The 20,693-nt window shown below is 41.8% G+C and overlaps 1 pseudogene; it reads left to right on the top strand.

The window, feature by feature from the left end:
• Positions 1-705: 705 nt before the first annotated feature.
• LOC139644067 (carnitine O-palmitoyltransferase 1, liver isoform-like) lies at positions 706-20,690 on the top strand (annotated as a pseudogene).
• The last annotated feature ends 3 nt before the right edge of the window (positions 20,691-20,693 follow it).

The following is a 20,693-nucleotide window of genomic DNA, read 5'->3' as shown; positions in this document are numbered from 1 at the left end:
TTAGATAATTTTACTAACAATTTGAACAGAATGTGAACGTCATCTGCTTACTCCCAACTGTGGTATAAAATGAATAACATGAACACAGACATGGTAATTAATTCTCAAACCAAGTAGATAAAAGTGGAAAATAATAGCATAGAACAGGAACAGTGGTTCCCAAAGAGGGGTGCTTAGTTTAATTTTAGGTTGGTTTCACCTGTCAGAGGTTACAACCGTGAGAAAATGTATAAGAGTTACTGTTCTGAACAATAGTTTCATTGTACCCACTGTGGTCATCAACCCACCTGCAGGACACAGCTATAATTGTGTACAAAGTCATTATAAGAAAATGGAAAGGTTGATTTTTAGTGGCTGAGGTACTTTGTGCTGCAGCAGCAGAATGAAGAGGAGAAAATGTATATCAGGCATGTAATTGATGAAGTGATTTATTTAAAAAAAAAAAAAAAAACATGCTTGAAAACTAAAAGTTAAACAAAAACACATATAACAATACAAGATATTTCCATAAAATCCCAAACAATAACATATAACAACAAAATACACCGGTTTTACCATCAATTGTCACCAATTCCAGCGCTCTCCGCCCCCTGAACGTCACATCAGAACACTCACATCTGAATGGCGATATTTCCGACAGCACTGGAACGCAGCACCAGCCTCATCCAGGCTTCATCACTACAGTAAGTTTGCTTGAGCCAGAGGAGAGGAGGGCCGACAGCGAACCAGAGAGGAGGCTTCGACGACGTCAAAGTTACCGTTGTTGCCTGATTCCCAGTTCTCGAAATTTCCGTTCCCGTAAACAACAGGTACGGTATCAGGACTGCGCTTTTCTTTCTACTGTGTTGTTGTGCATTGCAGAGTGTATAGAGACGGTCACACCTGAGTCCTGTTCGCTTGTCAAGGCTAATTCGTTCGTCTCAGCTGTCGTTTGTGTGTTGCTATGGGCAGGGCGCTCGGCTAGCCAGCGCTAGCGGGAGCTAATTTTTAAACATAACGTTAGCGTTGATCAAGCGGCTTTCTGTTGTGTTTACTCATCTACTAGCTAATATTGTATAAAATGTATTACTTGGTAGCTACTGCGCCTTTGACGGAAATTAATGAAATGATTTAAATAGCTTGTTGGCAAATGGGATAGCTTGCTACATAGCAATTCTAAATTTACATGTAAGGTTAGCTTTTTGATATAGCGTTAGATACAAATATAGCCATGCACAAAATATGCATGCAAAGAAGGGCTTCGTTCACCATTGCGATTCCACATTGTAATTACAGCAGGGACAAAAGTGATGATGATGATGATAATAATAATAATGATAAAAATGATAATAATAATCACAATCATTATAATAGTCGATGAAGCCCCATTTAGATCTGCTAACTTTATGTGTAACGATATATAAAAGTAGTTATTTCAGCTTGAATAACACAAGCCTTATATAACTATGGGTTTATTTTGAAATCTTTTAGTTCTTTAAGTTCATCAGTCTGCCCTTCATGTTAAACCGACTTGCTTTTCTCAGATACTGAGGTTGTCATCTGTCTCAGTGTCTATATGTGCTGAATTGCACAGTTTGTTGACAAAGCTGCAGACTGCTCACTGTTATGTTATGGAAACGGCCTGAGGAATGGCACAGTTTATTTCCACTCAGAGCTCACATATTACTTCCAATCAGTAGAAGATTTCTTGTGAAACACTGAAGTGTGCACACCTATGCTTAACCCTTAGAGGGTAACAAGGATTTAAACAAGTGGTCAAAGCCCATCATGTTTGCAGGGTAGACTAGAAGAGAAGTAAAGGCATTAGAGGAATGCACTATGACTGAGTGCTGCATAGCCTGTAGCCTATGTGTAAAATAGTCCAGCTAGACTAAATGTTACAACAGGTCTCTTTAAATCACTTACCTATTCAAGTAAAACATTGACAATAAAGGAAGTGGTTTTATAAAGACGGTGGCTTGCAGGAACTGTGTCTCAGTTTTGTTTAGTTGAAATGCCTTGACGTAAAGGGAAATACTGCTCAACTCAAGAATCCACAAAGATTATTATCTTATGTAGGATGCCACACCAATGTACTGGCTTGAATTGCTTCATTGACAGTGAATGAGAGAATAACTGTGTCTACTCAATGTCCAAGTTTACATCCAAGTCAGCTTTATTTAATAGTAGTGATACAAATGAAAACATGTCCCCTAATACCCCTAAAGCATCCTGGGTATTGTCATTGTTGTTGGTTCTGGTTATGCAGGACATTAGTGAGTGAAATTAGAGCATAGAAAATGAACATATTTCAGAGTTGAAACTCGAGGATACTCCCATTTAAAACAATCCCACAAGTGAGTGTCATGCAGTGCCATTGCTTTTACTGTGTTATTTATGACTGTGATAGCAGTAACCTGGAGAAATTACATTTTCGCTTGTTGCCATAGTGACGCAAAGTACTGAAATGTACTGGTTTCTTTTTTTTCCTCCTTTTCTTCATTCCTTATCTGGTAGATTGTAAGGGAAATGGCCAGTAAAGATAAGTGAAGATAAGTCTGGGCTACTGAAAGAGTGAGAATAGCTCTGTCACCATGTGTGTGTCTGTGTGTGTCTGTGTGTGTGTGTGTGTGTGTGTGTGTGTGTGTGTGTGTGTGTGTGTGTGTGTGTGTAATACACACATACTATGTATTCAAGGTGTTTAGTAAAAAAGCCATAAAACAATCACTTGAATCTGTTCAAAGTTTAAACTTAAGAGAAGTCCAGGCTACTTACTAACTTGCTGAGCTGTATAATAATGTTTTGGCCTGTTTTTATTCTATGAACCTTTTTATATTGAGCTGAAACCACGTTCGAGTTTTAGAAAGGGACTATTTAAGTTCGGCTATTTGATGAGCTGAGTTATGTCTTGATCATCGGGTTAAGCAAGTTTGATGCCTAAGGCCTTTTCCCAGTCATTGAACATTTTTGTACGAGTGGTTCAAATGTGAAATTCAGATAGCGCTGTCTTTTCAACAAAAATGGATGGTTCCAAACAAATTGGTGTAAGATAGATGATTGGAAATACACCTTTGAATATTAAGCCTCTTTGTTTGTTTTTTTATCTCTCCTTCACAAATTAGTATTTTAAATCTTTTCTTTCTATTTTCTTTTCAGCATTGTATTCTGTCACTGTTTTATTTAATCAGTTTGTTTCTGTGTTTTATTAGTGTGCAAGTAAAATATGCCTGAAAACTAAAATACCATTGCGCTCTCCTCTCACGTAGCTAAACATCTCCAGTCTGTTAGGAGTCTGACCTGTTATGCGTGCATCAGGTCTGATCCTAATAGCTCATTCTGTTAGTCAGCTGTGTTCCCTCCTTGTATATTTCCTATACCCTGTAGCTATCCCAACCCCTCTGAAGTGCTTACCTTTTACCCAGTTTACACACCCCGGCTCTGCCTCCCTCTCTCGTTGCTTCCTGCTCCCATTGCTCCCTCCTCCCCGCTGCTCCACTCTGCTCTCTGTCTGGCGGTTTTCCATCCATCTGTGCTGGAGGATGGCAGGATGGATCAAAATGCAAAGATCTTTTGCTATTTGTAATACAGTCCATGCATTTTTTAAAAGTGAGGAACAAAGGCCAAGTTGTCATTTAGGCTTTTACATTAAGCTATGAAATAAAATACAGGGCTATCTCAGTTCTTTAGTTAGCCTATTTATCTTTAAGGATTCATAGATCTTTGGACAGACCTTACTATCCAGAGCTCAGTCCTTGCTTTATTAAATTTAACTAAATCTGTAACCTAATCACAAAAATACCATGATTTAGCTTTATTATTGTCTGGCAGTGACACTGCCATGAAAGCATAAGCTCTAGATTGAATTGGAAATTTAAGTTGCGGAGATGCAGAGGATTAACACACTATCAATGCAGATAAAGCTCTCAAAGCTCTTCTTATGTGCGCGTTTGAGTCAGATCAAAGGGATATCGGTAACCAAATCTACCCGGGCCAACATTTTGTGAAGCGGCTCCTTCAGTGTGCGTGCATTCGGTGCTGAACCGAGCAGAAGGTGTGTGTTGTCTGTGTTGGCACTCAAAAAAAAGGGTTCAAGTGACCATGGCTGAAATTTACTGCTGTTAGTCCTTGGCGCAGGCACGACTGCATCTGCCAGTGCCAGATCTCTCCTAAAGAGCAGAACCCCAATGGGACTCGGGAAGGATGAGGGAATTTTGTTTGTGTGTGTGTGTGCTTTTGCCATTTTTAGACCCATACAATAGAGCAGACGTAGCCTCCGCGGGTGTGTTCTGTCCAGCGAGAGTGACTAAACCTCGGGGCAATATCCATAGCCTATTTGTGGAGGAAAATCAATTCCCTTTGTGAGGAGAAGCAGTAATTGGCTCAAACAAAAAAAACACCCAATCCACAGCGGCGGCCAGTCAGCACATTCCCATCAACCTCGATCAATTTCAAGCTGACTTTGCATCTAAAAGGCTAACGAGTCTGTAAAATATGTCTCTTGAGCTTCTTCTAATAGTATGCAAGCATCAGATGGCTGTGTTTCACCAGGCACAGACACACAAACTTGGCCAGTCAATTTGATGAATCATCCGCAAGTCACTTCACAGCACTTGCTGCAACCTTCGAGGCTCAGTCTCCCGTCAGCTGCTGTGATGCGGCTGCTTAATTTGTGATCACGATTCATAAAGCGTTAGAGTATTGCTCTAGGCTGTTGCAAATTGGTCTCTTGTTTTCTTTTCCTGTTGATGGCTTGCATTATGTTCTCATTATTAAGTGGGTCATTCTTGGTATAAAAAAAACAGCTGTTGAGATCTTCTTACCCATGTTCCCTCCTGTAAACTGCCCTCTGGCTGCCTGGATGGCAAAGTTGAAGCCCTGTCAAAAGTGTTATTTATTGTTTCTAGACCTCAGGCTCCAAGAGCAAGCAGTGCTTTCCCCACAGCTTTTGACGTAACAGTGCTGGAGTGCTCGTAACATCAAATAATACCCCTACTGAAAGATTACCTATATTGTCTGATAGAAGATTTCACGTTAGAGCTACAAAAGATGATGCTGTTCATTTTAGGCATTGCACTGAAGGTTTATTTTGAAAGAGTGAAGCCAGTGGTTTCCTGGCTCCCCACGTTAGTGCCAGACATTTATGCTTATCCTATCTGTTTTCCTCGCCACTAATCCACCTCTAACATTTAAACAGGTGTTGTTTGTACACCTGCATGAACCATGCAGGTAAAAACAATGTTTGCAGCTTTATTCAAATTATATCATTGCTCAGTCAGTAATGGTTGCTGGTACAGGTACATTTTCAGCTGAGTCCAGTAGTGCAACCATATCTGTTCATTGGTATTCTTGTGTTTGAGGTTCGTGGCTTGTCTGGTCTTCTCGTCTTGACTGTTAGCTAAGTCAATATTGACCTAAAATTGTAAATAAATGTAAATCTCTCTCTCTCCCTCCCCCCCCCCCCCCCACCCTATCTCTCTTCCTCCATCTCTCTCCCTCCTCTCATCCTCTCAGTCATGGCAGAAGCCCACCAGGCGGTGGCCTTCCAGTTCACGGTCACTCCGGAGGGCATTGATCTGCAGCTGTCCCACCAGGCCCTCACTGAGATCTACCTCTCTGGCCTGCGCTCCTGGAAGAAGCGACTCATCAGACTCAAAGTACCACCACTGCGGCTGTCACACGTCTTCTGTCTTGTCTGTTCATGTTTAGCCCATGTCTGCTTCTCTGTCTCCCTGTATCCCCAAACCATCTGTAATAATCACTACACTCACTGCCACACTCGCAGGCTACCTCTTGCTCCTTGTTATTGCTGTTTTTCCTCCTTCCCTGCATGTCAGCACTTGTCTGTTTGTGTTTGAGCCCAATGTAGAAGAATCCCTCCTGCCTTCCATTTGGTCTGCCTGTGTAGGCTCCAGCCATAGTGTTTCTGTTTATAGCCTCCATTTTCCCTCTCTGCTGTGACAAGGCTCAGCTGTGCTGCTTCAGTCACATCAGCACTAAGCTACAGATGCAGGGCGCTAACAGAGTTTGAGTTGACTGCCTCCACTGTAACATTGTCAGTACTGCAGCAACACCTCAGTCTTTACCCCGTGTTCACGTGCGAGCAACTTGGTTGATGGGTCACTCTAGTCTGACTGATTGTGGGCGGTGCAATAGGCTTCGATTGCATCTATGCAGCGGTCTCATGCAGCTACAAAGTTTTGGACAGTCAAATTGTTAGTTGACATAGCAAGCACTAATACGGTAGCATTAATTGAAAATAGATTGAAAAAAACGCACCATCGTACCCAATGATGGATGCAACTGTTCTCCAAGTATCGTTTTGAGATGTAGTCTTTCCAATAGAATTTGTAGAGAACTGGGAAGCTTCAACTTCTCATCCATTTAGCACTTGCCAGGCAGAACTGTTGTTCATGAAACAAAGTCAAGTTGAAAGGGAAGTAAGTGGGAAATCTGATTTGGCTGTTGGCGGCCAATGACCGCGAAAAGGTCAGCTGTGGTTAACTTTTCTCAGCCGACAAGCTTGTTGACTCAGCTCTATAGGAGATGAATGGACTTCCAGTGACTTGTTGATTGTGTTGCTTGCAATGTGAACACGGGGTACGAGTTAATCAGATAATCAGTCCCTTTTATAGTCATATTTATGTAGATATTTGGGATATAGGTGCCTGTCAGGGACCTCAGATTGAGACCTGATGAACTACACACATTATGACCCACACTCTTCACCCTGTGTGTTTGTGAGTGTATGAGTATAATAAACTTGAACTTGAACTTCTCATTTGCCTTTGTTTGATCACCACTCCCATCCCTCACTCTCTGTCAGAAGCAATGCAGATACGATTGAGCATAATATTTAATGTTTAAACAAGGCCAACCTTTGTTACCAAGGTGGAAAGGCACCAGCTTCAAATGTCATGTCAATGTTAACAGGAAGAATGGGATTTCAAATCAGTCTGTCTTCTCTCCCATTAACAGAACAGCGTGATAACGGGGGTTTACCCTGCCAGCCCTTCCTCCTGGCTTTTTGTGGTCATAGCAATCCTGGCTACTATGTACACACGCTCCGACCCGTCCATGGGCCTCATAGCCAAGATACAGGAGCACTTGCCAGTCAGGTAACGCATCTCATTATTCACTATGAAATCTAAGCTTGTCTAATGAGGGATGGGATATTGCCCCCAGTCACCAGACAAATGCTTAAATGTTTATAAACCATGTTGCCTGTTAAAAGTATAAACTTTGCTGATTAATTTTTGGATCCGCCAGACAGTGGCCTTTCCCTAATCACATGTTTTGTACACAGAGGGATTAACATAGAGGAAGTAACCATGTGTGGTTAAAATAGGCCTTTCTTGTTCTCACTACTCCTTTCTCATAGTCCGTCTCTCTGTCTTGCTACACTTCTTTTGATCTTTTTCCTTTTCATCCCATCTATTCACTGTTCTGCCCCTCTTGTCGCTTTCTCTTTTGCATTCACTTTAAAGTAAATGGATAATGCCCAAAGCATTGATTTGAAAGGGAACAAATTCATTTAAGACTTGCCAGATTGATATTACTGCTGTGAAACAGCTAGCTCTCGTAATTCATGCAAAATTCTTTCATTTCTTCCTTCCTCTTTCCTCCCCATCTGTCCTCATCTGTGGTTTATTTTTCTTTGTCATTCTCTCTTACCCCCTCTCTTTCTCATTCTCAATCTACTGCCCCATCCTCCACTCCCTGCCTCTTTCATCTTCCTTCTACTTGTCCTTTTTTTATTCTACCATTTCTCCCACTCACCATTCTTTTTTTCTCCCTCCTCGATCTTCTCCCACCCTCCCCAGCCAGTCTCTGAGTGCCCAGTGCCAGACGGTGGTGTCGGCGGTGCTCTTCAGCACCATGCTGTGGCTCTCGCTCATCTTCACCATGCGCCTCTGCCTCAAGCAGCTCCTCTCCTACCACCGCTGGATGTTCGAGCAGCACGGCAAGATGTCCAACACCACCAAAGTCTGGGTGGTCAGTGTTGTTGCACATCATTTCCCCCCCCCCTTTCTTTTTCATCTATTCCACTAGCTCTTGTATCTCTCCATCCATTTCCCCTTCTCCCAATTCCCTGGTTTTTAGTGTAAAGCCTGAGGTGTCACTTAAAAGTGCCACATTTATATGCTGTTGTGGATAAGAAAATAAGATTTGCAAGTCCTTCTTCTGAGTGAGGTTCAGGACATGTGTGTCATTTTTATATTTTGTGTGTGTGTGTGTGTGTGTGTGTGTGCTTGTTTGTCTATGCCAGGCGCTGGTGCGGATCTTCTCCGGCAGACAGCCCCTGCTGTACAGCTACCAAGGCTCGCTGCCAAACCTGCCTTTGCCCGCCATCAAGGACACAGTCAAGAGGGTGAGACATCATGACGAGGCAGAGGGAATGACAGCGCACTGATAACTGACCATTAAGCAGATGGATGACTTCTTTGCATCCAGCACTTTCTGCCTCTGTAGCTTCACAGAATTCCCTTTGCTGCTTTCTCAGTTTTCACTCAGCTGTAAACTAGTTTCCAGAGCGTATCTATCCACACTCATACATTTTTTCCCCTTTAAAGAGAGATATATTTGACAGATGAGAGGAGACAAAATAGAATAGATGCCAGAGAAGGTCTTGGTGAGATTTGGTCCTAGATCAGCAGATGTATATGTGGTTGTAGGGATGTAGACCTTAACCAAATCACCAGCTTTGGGCATTAGCTTAAGTCAGGACTTTGATTTATTTCACTTCATCCTATGTTTCTCTGTCTCATTTCTCCAGTCAATTCTTTTCTATTAAATGGTGCTGTGTGCTGTATTTTCCCTCTCCCATGTATCTCTGTGTCTGTATCTCTCCCACGTTCAGTACATGGAGTCGGTGCGTCCGCTGATGGACTCCACAGAGTTCGAACGCATGACAAGCTGGCCTCAGAGTTCGAGAGCAGCCTCGGTCACCGGCTGCAGTGGTACCTCAAGCTCAAAGCTCTCTGGCCGCCAACTACGTAAGTGGCTGACCACAATGCCCTGTTCACGAGCAGCTACTTAAAGAGAAACCTTAATGTTCACACATCAAATATGTCTCAGCTGTCCAAAGCACATTTAAAATCCCATTAACAATGTAATGTCATTGTGAGGTGCTGTGGTTTGAATTATTCATCCTGGCTGGATATGTAGGTGGTGTGACTGCTGGTGTGTTACATGGTTAGCTTTCTCACTAAGCATTTCATGTGTGTGTGTGTTTTATCTCTCCAGGTTAGTGACTGGTGGGAGGAATACATCTACCTACGGGGACGGAGCCCCATAATGGTCAACAGTAACTACTATGGCATGGTATGAAAATCACTCTCTATATCCTCTCACTCTGATAGAGTGTTGCTTGTCAACATGGCACAGGGCCCATTTTGGACTGAAACGCCAGATGTAACATTTTATACTGGACTCTCCTGTACCAGGCCCAGCTGTGATAGATCTCCAGCATTTTATTTCCTGTTATATTTCCTTTGCCATGTTTGGTGAATCATACTGTGAATTGCCTGTGGGCAACTGTTTGGCAAAAGGAGAGACGAAGAGACAAAATATCCAAAGGAATGTGCTTCTGACATTCACTTGGGTGTAATTTTGTGTGTTAGGCTAGGAGAGTGTTTTCTGTGCCTCAAGTATCCTTTTTTTGTTGTTTTTTTAAATCTATTAATCCAGGGAAAGTTTACTGAGAACTTATTCTGTTTTTCACTGACACCCTACTTTATATTCATACAGCTACACTAGGGATTGGACGATATTCAATCTATTGCCAATATATTGCAATACAAAAATGTCACAATACGTATCGTGGGGCAGAAAAATGAATCGCAATATTAGCTGCATATTAGCTTCATATATATATATATATATATATATATATATATATATATATATATATATATATATATATATATATACATATATCTAGCTTTCACATCACAATTTCACAAGCTCTCCATCGAAATTATATTATTTTGTGATGACATTCTAGCAAGCCAGTGCCATTGTTAGCTAGATTTGTAGCTCAGAAATAAACATAATTCTGCACAGTCAGACTTTGTTGTCACTGAGCTTTTATTTATTACATGGTGGTTGTATTGAATCGTGAACCCCATATGGCATATCGAATCATATTGTGAGGTAGGCATATGATCCCATCCCTAAAATACACACATAAAAACAACCACGGTCTTCTACTGTTGTCTACTGAACAGTAGCTCAGCTGTTATACCATATTCATAAAACTCAACGGTAGCAGCCTTGTGGTATGTAAAATCTGTGATAACCTCAGTAATTTGAATTTTTTCATAAATTTTCTGGGGCTGTGATTACCTTGAGAGAGCTACATTTCCACTGTCTTATTCTCAGCAATATTTCAAGTGACAGCCAATCAAAATCAATAAGTCTGTCTGTCTATGTTAAATCATTTCAATGGTCCTGTCTTGCATAGGCCTATATGGTCACTACTGGGGCTCCTATTCTATAGCCTTGATGAACAATTTTGTCCTTAAGCCATAGCTTTTGTCCGTAGCTTAAAAAAGCAAATGATCGAAAGGCAGTGGTGGTGCCTCAAAAAAGTATATTGTACAACTGACCTGGTAATTCACGCCCATGAATAAGAAAACAATGTGATGCTCTCAGCTCATGAGTTTTATGAATAATCCCCAGTGCTTTGTTCAAGAGCACCACAGCAGTAGTTGCTGAGGGAGGGGAGAGTGTAACTCATGCACTTCCCTCCCCAGCCTGCCTCTCTAACCTATAGCCTCCTGACACACCAGCTTTAGCTTTTAGCTAATAATCACTAATGCATTCTCATAGACGGACTCTCTGTCTCGGTTCCCTCTCCCCAGGACTTCTTGTATGTGACGCCCACACCCATCCAGGCGGCCAGGGCGGGTAACACCATCCATGCATTCTTACTGTACCGCCGTAAACTCAACAGAGAGGAGGTTAAGCCTGTGAGTTCTGCTGCCACTCAACCTCAGCTGTTACACATAAATGTACAATGACAATGGCCTTAATACCTTTAAACCATAGATGGAGAAATTCATTATTCATGTTCGCCTCTTTGCTGTGGCCTTGGAAGACTAGCTTGCTCCTCTTGATAATCTTTTATCAGGGATTTTTTTTAGACATAGGCCTGTCTCACCATGGACCCTAAGAATATTGTGCTCATGGTAGGGCTGAACAATTTTGAAAAAATATCTAATTGTGATTATTTTGACTGATTTTGACTGAATTGCGATATGATTTGCGATATTAGAGGGAATGATCATTTTTACATCATTATTCTCATTTTCATTGAAAAACGTATTAAAATGATTATGGTGTGATTTTTGCAGGGATCTGTCCCAAACAAAGATGTTTTCTTAAGTCTGTAGGATATGATGTGTAGGCCAGGACATCTGCAGCACGACAATATTTAATTTAAAATGGTATTTTTACACACATTTCGCCTTTAACAAATATTGCTCCTCCTGTGATTTGAAAATTGCAGTAGGCCATATTGCGATTTCGATAAAATTTCGATTAATTGTTCAGCCCTAGTTCATGGTAAATAATCTGTACACTACATGCGTTTTGAATGTGGATGTTATGTGGTGTGTGTGTACTGAATGTGATTGTGTGAGCAGCATCAATCCATCCATGAGTTTTTTGAGTGTCTTGAGTGTTTAGTTTAGGTGGCATTACTGAATGTGTGTGTGTGTTTGGGAACACTCCGAGTGTGTGACTTTGTGTGTGTCTCCATTAGTTTTTCAGTCATTTGTGTGAAGACATTCCCCCTCATGTTCTCATCTCTCACCCCCGCCCTCTGTCCTCTTCACTCCTCGAACTTTCTATTGCTTGCTCCGTCTCTGTTACTTTCCCTTCCTCTCTTCCTCTCTCTCTCTCTCTCTCTCTCTCTCTCTCTCTCTCTCTCTCTCTCTCTCTCTCTCTCTCTCTCTCTCTCACTCTTCTTTCCTTGTTCTTCTTTATTCACTCCTTTCTTTCTCCCCTTGGCTCTCTGCGTTTTCCCCGCTACTCTCCACTCTCTTCTTCTCCCTACGTCCTCTCCACCCTTCCTCCTCTCCTCTCCGTCTCCCAGAGTCGTATACCAGGCACTGTCATTCCTCTGTGTGCAGCTCAGTGTGAGAGGATATTCAACACCACACGCACTCCTGGAGAGGAGACCGGTAATGAGACAGACATACACACACACACAGACGCACACCGTGTCAATGTCAAGTAACGTTTAGTACAATGCTGATGTATGATACACAATCCCGTCTTTTATAATAGTAGCTTCACGCCATTCTACACTGAGCACCAGCATTAAAACATCGACAAGCAACCATAAAACCTGTCAAGAAAACCAGCAGCAGTTTCTGAATCCACAGAGAGATGCTTCAGAGAGATGATGAAAGTGCAAGACAGGCATACTGAAACTGTCTAAACCTTCTGGAGTACAAGTGTAGGATAGGAAATTGTGTGGAAGATGGTGTGTGTGTGTGTGTGTATGCGTGTGTGTCTGCTGAAGAGATGCGTCTGTGATTCACTGAGTCATAATATGTCCGCCATACAACCCATCCTGTCATCTCTCATCTGTCTGCTCCTGCCTCTTGGTGTCATCTCAGGTCTGTCTGGGCTGCTGTAAAGGGTCTGTCTCTAACTAACTTCTATTTTTTTCTGTCCTCATCTCTCCCTTCCGCCTGTTCCGCTCTTCCCTTTCCACTTAATTTAATCCCAACACTTGTTGTTTATTTCCTGTCCTGTTTCCTTTTTGTTTCCTCTCCTTCCCTTCCCTGTTTTTTTATTTCTTCATTTTACTGGTCCCTCTTTCTCTACGTCGCTCAGTGGTTGTTGAGGTCTTCGGTTCCTTGCTGTTCCTATCAGTTTGAGCGGATGTTTGACTCTTGTCGAATCCCTGGAACGCTGACAGGTAGTATTTATATTTCCCCACGAATGGCCCAATCCTAACTGCAGATCTGTACATGTCAAATCAATAAGATATCAGTGGAAACATGTTTCTGCTCCATCTATATGTAAGGATTTAGAATTAGAATTGGACCTAAATTTTCATGTCCATCATATTTATGAGTCTTGATGGTGACCCTATCAGTCATTTCCTATTCAAAACTATCACAATGTTACAAGAAATACAGAAAACACAAATTGCAATATCATTACTTTCAGTAATGCTGCATTGATCTTTACTCAGGTGGGCTTCTCCATTCTTCCATTTGTTTGCTAGCCCTTTATTTCATGTAGTATTCACTATTCAACAAGTATTGTGTCACAAAAAATACACAAATGAACAAGATCAGTGGTTGATGAATAAGATCAGTGGTTCTCAGTCCTGGTCCTTGGGAACCAGAATACTGCTGGTTTTCTATCCTAGCGGCAGATAGTTAATTGCGGTTAATTTTATTCACCTGGTGTTCCAGGTGTAAATCAGTCCCTGATTAGATTGCTAGAATGAAAACCAGCCAGACTCTGGGTCCTGGACCCGGATTGAAAACCACTGAACAAGATAAAAAAATATATCTGCAAATGCAGTTTAATTTTTACTTACTTATTACTGACATAATATTCCCTGAAGGCACAATTCAGACCTTGACTTAAGTGCTGTAGAGTAGGTGAAGTGATGAATATGTAAATCAAGGCGTGTTGACTAGTTCCTTACATACCCAGAACCCTGCAATATGGCCTGCGCTCCCATTGATTTTCTGATGTAAAACAAGAAATCCCCATACTAATAAACTGTTGAGTCACAAAAACTTGAAGCAAAAACCAATATGATAAAAATTCAGTAAATGTAAAAAAATAATAATAATAATCCTAACAATCTCATTCTGCTAAATCCTTCACTGAATGCATGGAATGCACTTTTATGCACGACTGTCTCTTCTCTCGCCTTTTTCCTTCCACCAACACTCAAACACACTCACACACAGCTCCATCTCACACACAAGTGGGTTGATTTTTTTGAAGGGATCACCAATATAGACACCAATATAGACATATAGTATGACACTAAAGGTCACACGGAAGGTGCCACAGAATAAGTTAAATGTGCTCAGCTGACTTTGGGCCTCAGTCATTCAGCTTTACTGTCTTTTGAAGATGATTTGCAGAGCCAGGTCACACAGCTGACATCCCTCCTGTGTCACTCTATATAACATGCAGCCTTTTCCATCCTGGTGACAGGTGCTGCATCAGCTGAACAGGGTGTGTCAGGGATGTTGTGGGAATTTCCCAGGCCTCTGACTGTACGCTTGGCTTTTTTTTAAACCTTTATTTATCCAGGGAAGGTTGGCAGAGTAGGATTCCTTTCTTCCAGCAACGTACAGTTCCACACATTTTTAGCTGGGACCTGCCCAGTACAACCACCGTCTTCTAGTGATGGCCACTGAGCAGCTCCACTGGAGCGGTTGGGGTTAAATGCCTTGCTCAAGGGCACCTCAGCAGTAGTTGTGAGGGAGATGAGAGTGTTGCTCATTCACTTTCCCACATACATTTTCCTAGCCAGTCCGGGGAATTGAAACAGTGAGCCTTCCAGTCACAAAATCATATCGTCAAAAGCACAGGAAGAATTGCCTAAACCATTTGATATTTTTTCAGAACTTTATCCAATTACTGCCTAAAGGGCATGAGGCAAATTCAATCTTTGTGCACTATCATCCTAACCAAAAATGAATTTAAAGGCATTGCTTCAGGTGAAAGACATGAAAAAGAGAAAAGTCCATGGCTCGATTTTTCCACCGTTAACGATAGGAAGGACAGAAACGTCAAGGTTGTGAATAAACCTATGCGCAAGCAAAGGCATGCCTCAAATCCTGAGTGCGCACATTGAATTTAACTTTAACTTTACACAGTCTGACGATTGTTCATTCTGTCTGCCTTTTTCCCTCTCTGTCTTTTGTGCGAAGACACTGTGCAACATTGGCAGGACAGCGACTACGTGGTGGTGTACCACAGGGGTCGCTACTTTCGGCTGTGGGTGTACCAGGCAGGCAGGCTCCTGTCTCCCAGAGAGATTGAATTCCAAATCCAGAGGATCCTGGATGACTCTTCGCCTCCTTCCGCAGGAGAGGAGAAACTCGGGGCCTTGACCGCGGGAGACAGGTCAGAGAGGGGCCACCGTTGGTTAAATCGAGATTTCAAGTCGTCCTGTATCTCTCAGCTAATGTTATCACTTTCCTTTGATAAATTTCCCAGAGTTCCATGGGCCAAGGCCAGGAAGGAGTACTTCAGCAGCGGGGTGAACAAGCGCTCGCTGGACTGCATTGAGAAAGCCGCCTTCTTTGTGACCTTGGATGACGACGAGCAGGGCATGATGGGAGAGGACCCGGCAGCCAGTCTGGATCGCTACGCCAAGTCCCTGCTGCATGGGAAATGTTATGACAGGTAGTTTCTCTCTAAACTGATACCTGCCCCTGTTAGAATGTAATTATGAAGTACCTAGGTGTCCTAATATGAAATGGAAATGTTCCTACACTGGTGCAGTTTTCACCAATCAATCATTGGCTTGGTTTGTCACACAGGTGGTTCGACAAGTCCTTCTCAGTGGTGATATACAAGAACGGGAAGAACGGTCTCAATGCAGAGCACTCATGGGCAGACGCACCAGTCGTAGCACACTTATGGGAGGTAAGGGACGGCAAAAGGGAGTAGGTCACTTACTGTTGCCATCTGTGACTGAGAAGACGCCTTTACTTACCCTTGTTGTCTGTTTGCAGTATGCCTTGGCCACAGACAGTTTCCAGCTTGGTTACAATGAAGAGGGTCACTGCAAAGGAGAGGTGGATTCATCTCTGCCACGACCACAGAAACTGAGCTGGGAGATTTCCCCAGAGGTTAGTTCTCCATTCACACACCTTCCTTCCTCTATTCCTTCAACCAAAGGACATGCATTAAAATCCCCAAGTATTCTTGAGCAAGACAGTGGCTACTTTTACATGCATGGGGAATTCTGTTCTTACTAGAGAGGTGGGTGCAGGTAAACATCATAAGTCATAACTACCTCATCCTCCAATTAGGAGAAACCCAATTAAGATGCTGAGGTTACTCCAAGTTTAATCAGGTTACTGTACCATGTAAACATCTTACTCTTTTCACTTTTGGTTTTCACCATCTGTGCAAACTCGCTCAGCTTCATAAGTACATTTTGACGTCGACAAAACAAAATGGCGGTGAGCAGTATTTACTATCACTGTAGGGATTATCATTTCTTTCCCATTTTATAGGTAGCTTCAGTCAAAGAGGGAGGGGGTTGCTGGCAGCTGCACCTTTTTCATATTTTTTGTGGACAGACCGCAAAAAAAGGGGATTGAATGTATTGTAATAATAATAATAAAGTCCTGTATTTTTAATGATCCGGCACGATTTTCATCTGTCTAACCACGAATACTTAAATTTATTTGCTTGGTAACCAAATTGTGATGTAATGAAAAACACAGTGATAAAATGACCACAAACATACATTTTAATCTGACTTTTGTACTGTACAGGAGGATGGCTTACTCTATTGAAACAATATTGCAGTAGTTATGGGTATCTCAGTCCTGCTGATGTTAAGATTGAGGATCTGTGTGTCCCAGTGTCAGGAGCAGGTCTCACAGGCTCTGGCAGTGGCCCAGGCCCTGGCTGACGATGTGGACTTCCATGTTTTCTCCTTCCGAGTCTTTGGCAAGGGAAAGATCAAGAAGTGTCGCATCAGTCCAGATGCCTTCATTCAGCTGGCTCTTCAGTTGGCCTACTACAGGGTGAGACTGACGCTGAAGTAGTGGAGACGTACACACACACACACACACTCACAGATACACACAGGTATATCACAGTTTCACAAGGGACAAAAAAAGAGATTTGACCATTTCTGGACAGCTTTGAACTGGCAACAAGAACTGTTGCGAGTATATATTTTTTTGTTTTGCCCCTTCTGTGTCTTGACTTGGCTATAAAAAGTGCCTCTTGCCTTCCAGGATAGGGGGATGTTCTGCCTGACGTACGAAGCCTCCATGACCCGCCTGTTCAGGGAGGGCAGGACCGAGACGGTTCGCTCCTGTTCCAACGAGAGTTGTGCCTTTGTCCGAGCGCTGGAGGGAGGAGAGGTCGGGAACATGGAAACTGTCTCTTCATGAATTTATAGTTTTTTATTTTTTTGTTCAGCATTTGTTTATAAAGAAATCAGTGAACAGAGATTTTTTGTGGAAACCTTTGAGTATATATTAGTAACTCAAAACTTAGAGATTGATCACATGTTCTTTGATGAAAAGAAAAGCCCTACATTGCCAACGTTGAAGTGTAATTGGCAATTTTCTGTCTAGTTTTCTTTTCTTTTATTATCCTTTATTTAACCAGGATAGTCACATTGAGATTTGCATGTCTTTTTCCAGTGGGCCATGGCCAAGAAAGGTGGCATACACAGAGTTTCACATCTCTAACAGTGTGATATGCCATGCAGTCATTCCTCATGCCTTTTTCTCCACCAGCCAGCAGATGTGTGCAGGCGTTTGTTCCGCACAGCGTCAGAGAAGCACCAGAACCTTTACCGCATGGCTATGACTGGAGCCGGCATCGACAGGCATCTGTTCTGCCTCTATGTGGTGTCCAAATACCTCGGAGTGGAGTCTCCCTTCTTAAAAGAGGTCAGTGTTTTTTATTTTTTGGTTGTGTTTTTTTTTTTCTCTCTCATTGTATTCATGTCAGACTGTGTTTTTCATTATGAGTATTTACCTCTTAACGTAGCCAATACAAAAGGAGCGACAATAAACTGATGCGGTGACGTTTCTGTGTTTGTGTGTGTTTGTCTGTGTGTGTGTGTGTGTGTGTGTGTCAGGTGCTGTCAGAGCCATGGCGGCTGTCCACCAGCCAGACTCCTGTCCAGCAGGTGGAGCTGTTTGACCTGGTCAACCACCCAGAGTACATCTCCTGTGGCGGAGGCTTCGGCCCGGTCAGTGCTGCCCTCTGCTACGCCCTGAATCGACCCCCAACCATTTTAGATCTGGTTGAACTGGATACCAGGAATTTGAGTTCCATTTTCCCATTAGAGCATGTACTTATGGAGGGATTTAATGTCCAAACAGGGAGATTTTGATTTTAGACCAGAGGTTTTTTCTTTCTGGATATGTAGACATCAATGTCTCTGTTTCAAATAGAAACAAACTATCTTTGTCGCTGTTTATGCAATATGACTTTTAAGACACAATATGTCAACCAAGCATGTTTTTGCAGTCTTATGCAAGAGTGTGAAAAAGTACAGTATATTTGTAGTATTTTGTACACGTTTTTTCATTGTACCTTATTTTAATATGCAGGTGTTGCTCTGTAGAAAATGGCTCTGTGTCTGGGATTAGTGAGTCATGAGTGTTAAGTGTAACTGTCTCTCCCAGGTGGCAGATGATGGTTATGGGGTTTCCTACAGCATCGTGGGAGAGAACATGATTAACTTCCACATCTCCTGCAAGCACTCGTGTCCAGACACTGTGAGTACAACCTGTTAGTGCACAGGGGAAGTTCACTGAGAGCTTAGACAGTAACTGCTTGGGCCGCTTTATTCTCACAAAGAAGGTCTATTATTATTGTCTCACTGTCTATTGTCCAATGTTGATGGGATGCATGTGAGCACAGCCTGTGGGAAAACCAAGCAGGCTCTACATCAAACTAATATACAGTAGCGTGCAAATTAATCTTACATAGCCACACCTCTGTCTCGAATGCGAGATTACGTTCAAATTAACAATTTAATGACAGTATCAATTTCATACTTATAGGAATTATTTTCTCTAACTGCTGGCAAGAAGCTGCTTTACCACCACTGAATTTTTATTTTAAAGGGTGTGTGTGGTTTGGGTGTGACACTTATAGAAAAAGATGTAAAACATTTAACACACAAAAAAGGTTTTGCAACAAATGAGGTGAGACATTTATTCATCTTTTAGTTGTTGCTTCCTTTCTTAGGAAAGCTCTATAGCATAACTTTAAAATGAAGCCAATGAAAGTGATTCATTGAGCATTTCAGTCTCATGTATTAACTTACCATGCAATATATCTGGTTTGTCACTTATTTTATTATTTTCAATCATCAGACTTCTGTTTGGGGCACTATTTTTTTTCTGATGTTCAAAAGTTATTTGGATCCAAATTTTCTGTCATCATTCAGATTGTTCAGAAAGTGACGAGTTTCAACCTTTTTGGATCGACTTTTATAATCTGCAATTGAAAGATTTCTCTCCTAGTCACAATTATTCTTTTTACTTATTCTGTATCTCACGACTGTCTTCCAGGGGGGCCACAAGTTTGGTGCTCAGATCAGAAAAGCCCTGCTGGACCTGCTGCAGCTGCTGTGCCCCGACCAAAGAGAGCCCACCAAAACAGCAGAGAGCCGACCCGAGGCCAAGAAAGACCAGTAGAGAGTTTCCCACGAGGAGGGAAGGATTTTAAAGGGAAGGTGTGCGAGTCTAATTGTGATATTGTTGAGTGAGCTGTTGAGGAAAGCTAGTGGCTTTTTTACAGCTGATAGGGCAATATTCAAGAGACAGCTTCATGGGGAAACCGGTGTTATAACTAGAATGGTGTTTTGCTGATATGCATTTCTGTTTGTGTGTATATAACTTGTGTGAAATCGATGGGTGTGAAGAGGGCAAAGGTCCACAGAATATTAAATTAGACAGCAAGTGTTTAATGAGGGATGAAGATTTATATACAATACTATTTATTGGTATAATCTTTAAAGTTTTAATATTTTCATTTGATCCAAAGCATTGGAACATAAATAATGACAAACCCCGACTGAAAATGCTATTATTGTGACACGGTTGTTTATTTTCAAGAGGTCCAGTATGAATTGCGCCACTCAAAATGAAGGTAGAAATTTATTACACTTTACCTTATTGCAGGGAGTAATTTGTCATTTCAAGTGCAGTATGTTTTGAGCCCATCTTTGAACATGTGGGCTTAAAAGTATGCCACTGTTTGTGTTGTGCCACCAATCTGCGGTTTTCAACTTGTGATGCTGAATTTGTTCGGAAAACGTAAAGAGGAAGTGTGTGATTCATGAAAGGTTAGCAGGAAGAGGAGACATACGGGACTCCTGAGCTGATTTCGGTTTCTACCGTTTGAATGCAACATTGCTGTAACCGTGACAACAGCGACTGAATCTCGGAAGCCTTCTCAGTCTTTAATGTTGATATTTTACTCTGCTTTCCAGAGTAACACATGATTGTACTGTTTTGTTGGGAATACCAGGCTGTTATAGAAGTAGTGAAATGACGTGGCTTATTCAAATTCATAGATTATCATTTGACTGTGTTATAATCCAGTGCCAACTCACTGACCCTTTTTGATATTTTTTTTTATTTATGCAGAAGTAACTGAATTGGAAGGTTTCTTTTCCAAACACTTAAATTGTACATACAGTATAATAATTTCAATGGTCAGTAGACATTTTAAGTAAAAAAAAAATTAGCTTTGTACTATAATGAGTAATTCAAGTTATTTCACTACTATCTGTAAACCTACGTTGGATAAGATGTATTTCTTTTGTATGTTTTTATTAGTTTCTCAGTGTATTATGAAACAGGCACCGTAACAATGCAAGCTGATATTTTTGAACTATATGTGCAGGTAGCTGAGCCCGAGCAGTGCTGTGTGTCCAGTCTGGACTTCTTTAAGTGAATTTTTACAGTCAAGCCCTCTGATTTAAAAGGCTTGTATGTTACCAG

Source organism: Centroberyx affinis, unplaced genomic scaffold (assembly GCF_046629955.1).
Source record: "Centroberyx affinis isolate AG114_WGS23_722 - 3 ecotype Tasmania unplaced genomic scaffold, CSIRO-AGI_Caff_v1 ptg000697l_1, whole genome shotgun sequence".
NCBI lineage: Eukaryota > Metazoa > Chordata > Actinopteri > Beryciformes > Berycidae > Centroberyx > Centroberyx affinis.
The sequence above is the reverse complement of the archived record's forward strand: the minus strand, read 5'-3'. Positions and strand labels throughout refer to the sequence as shown.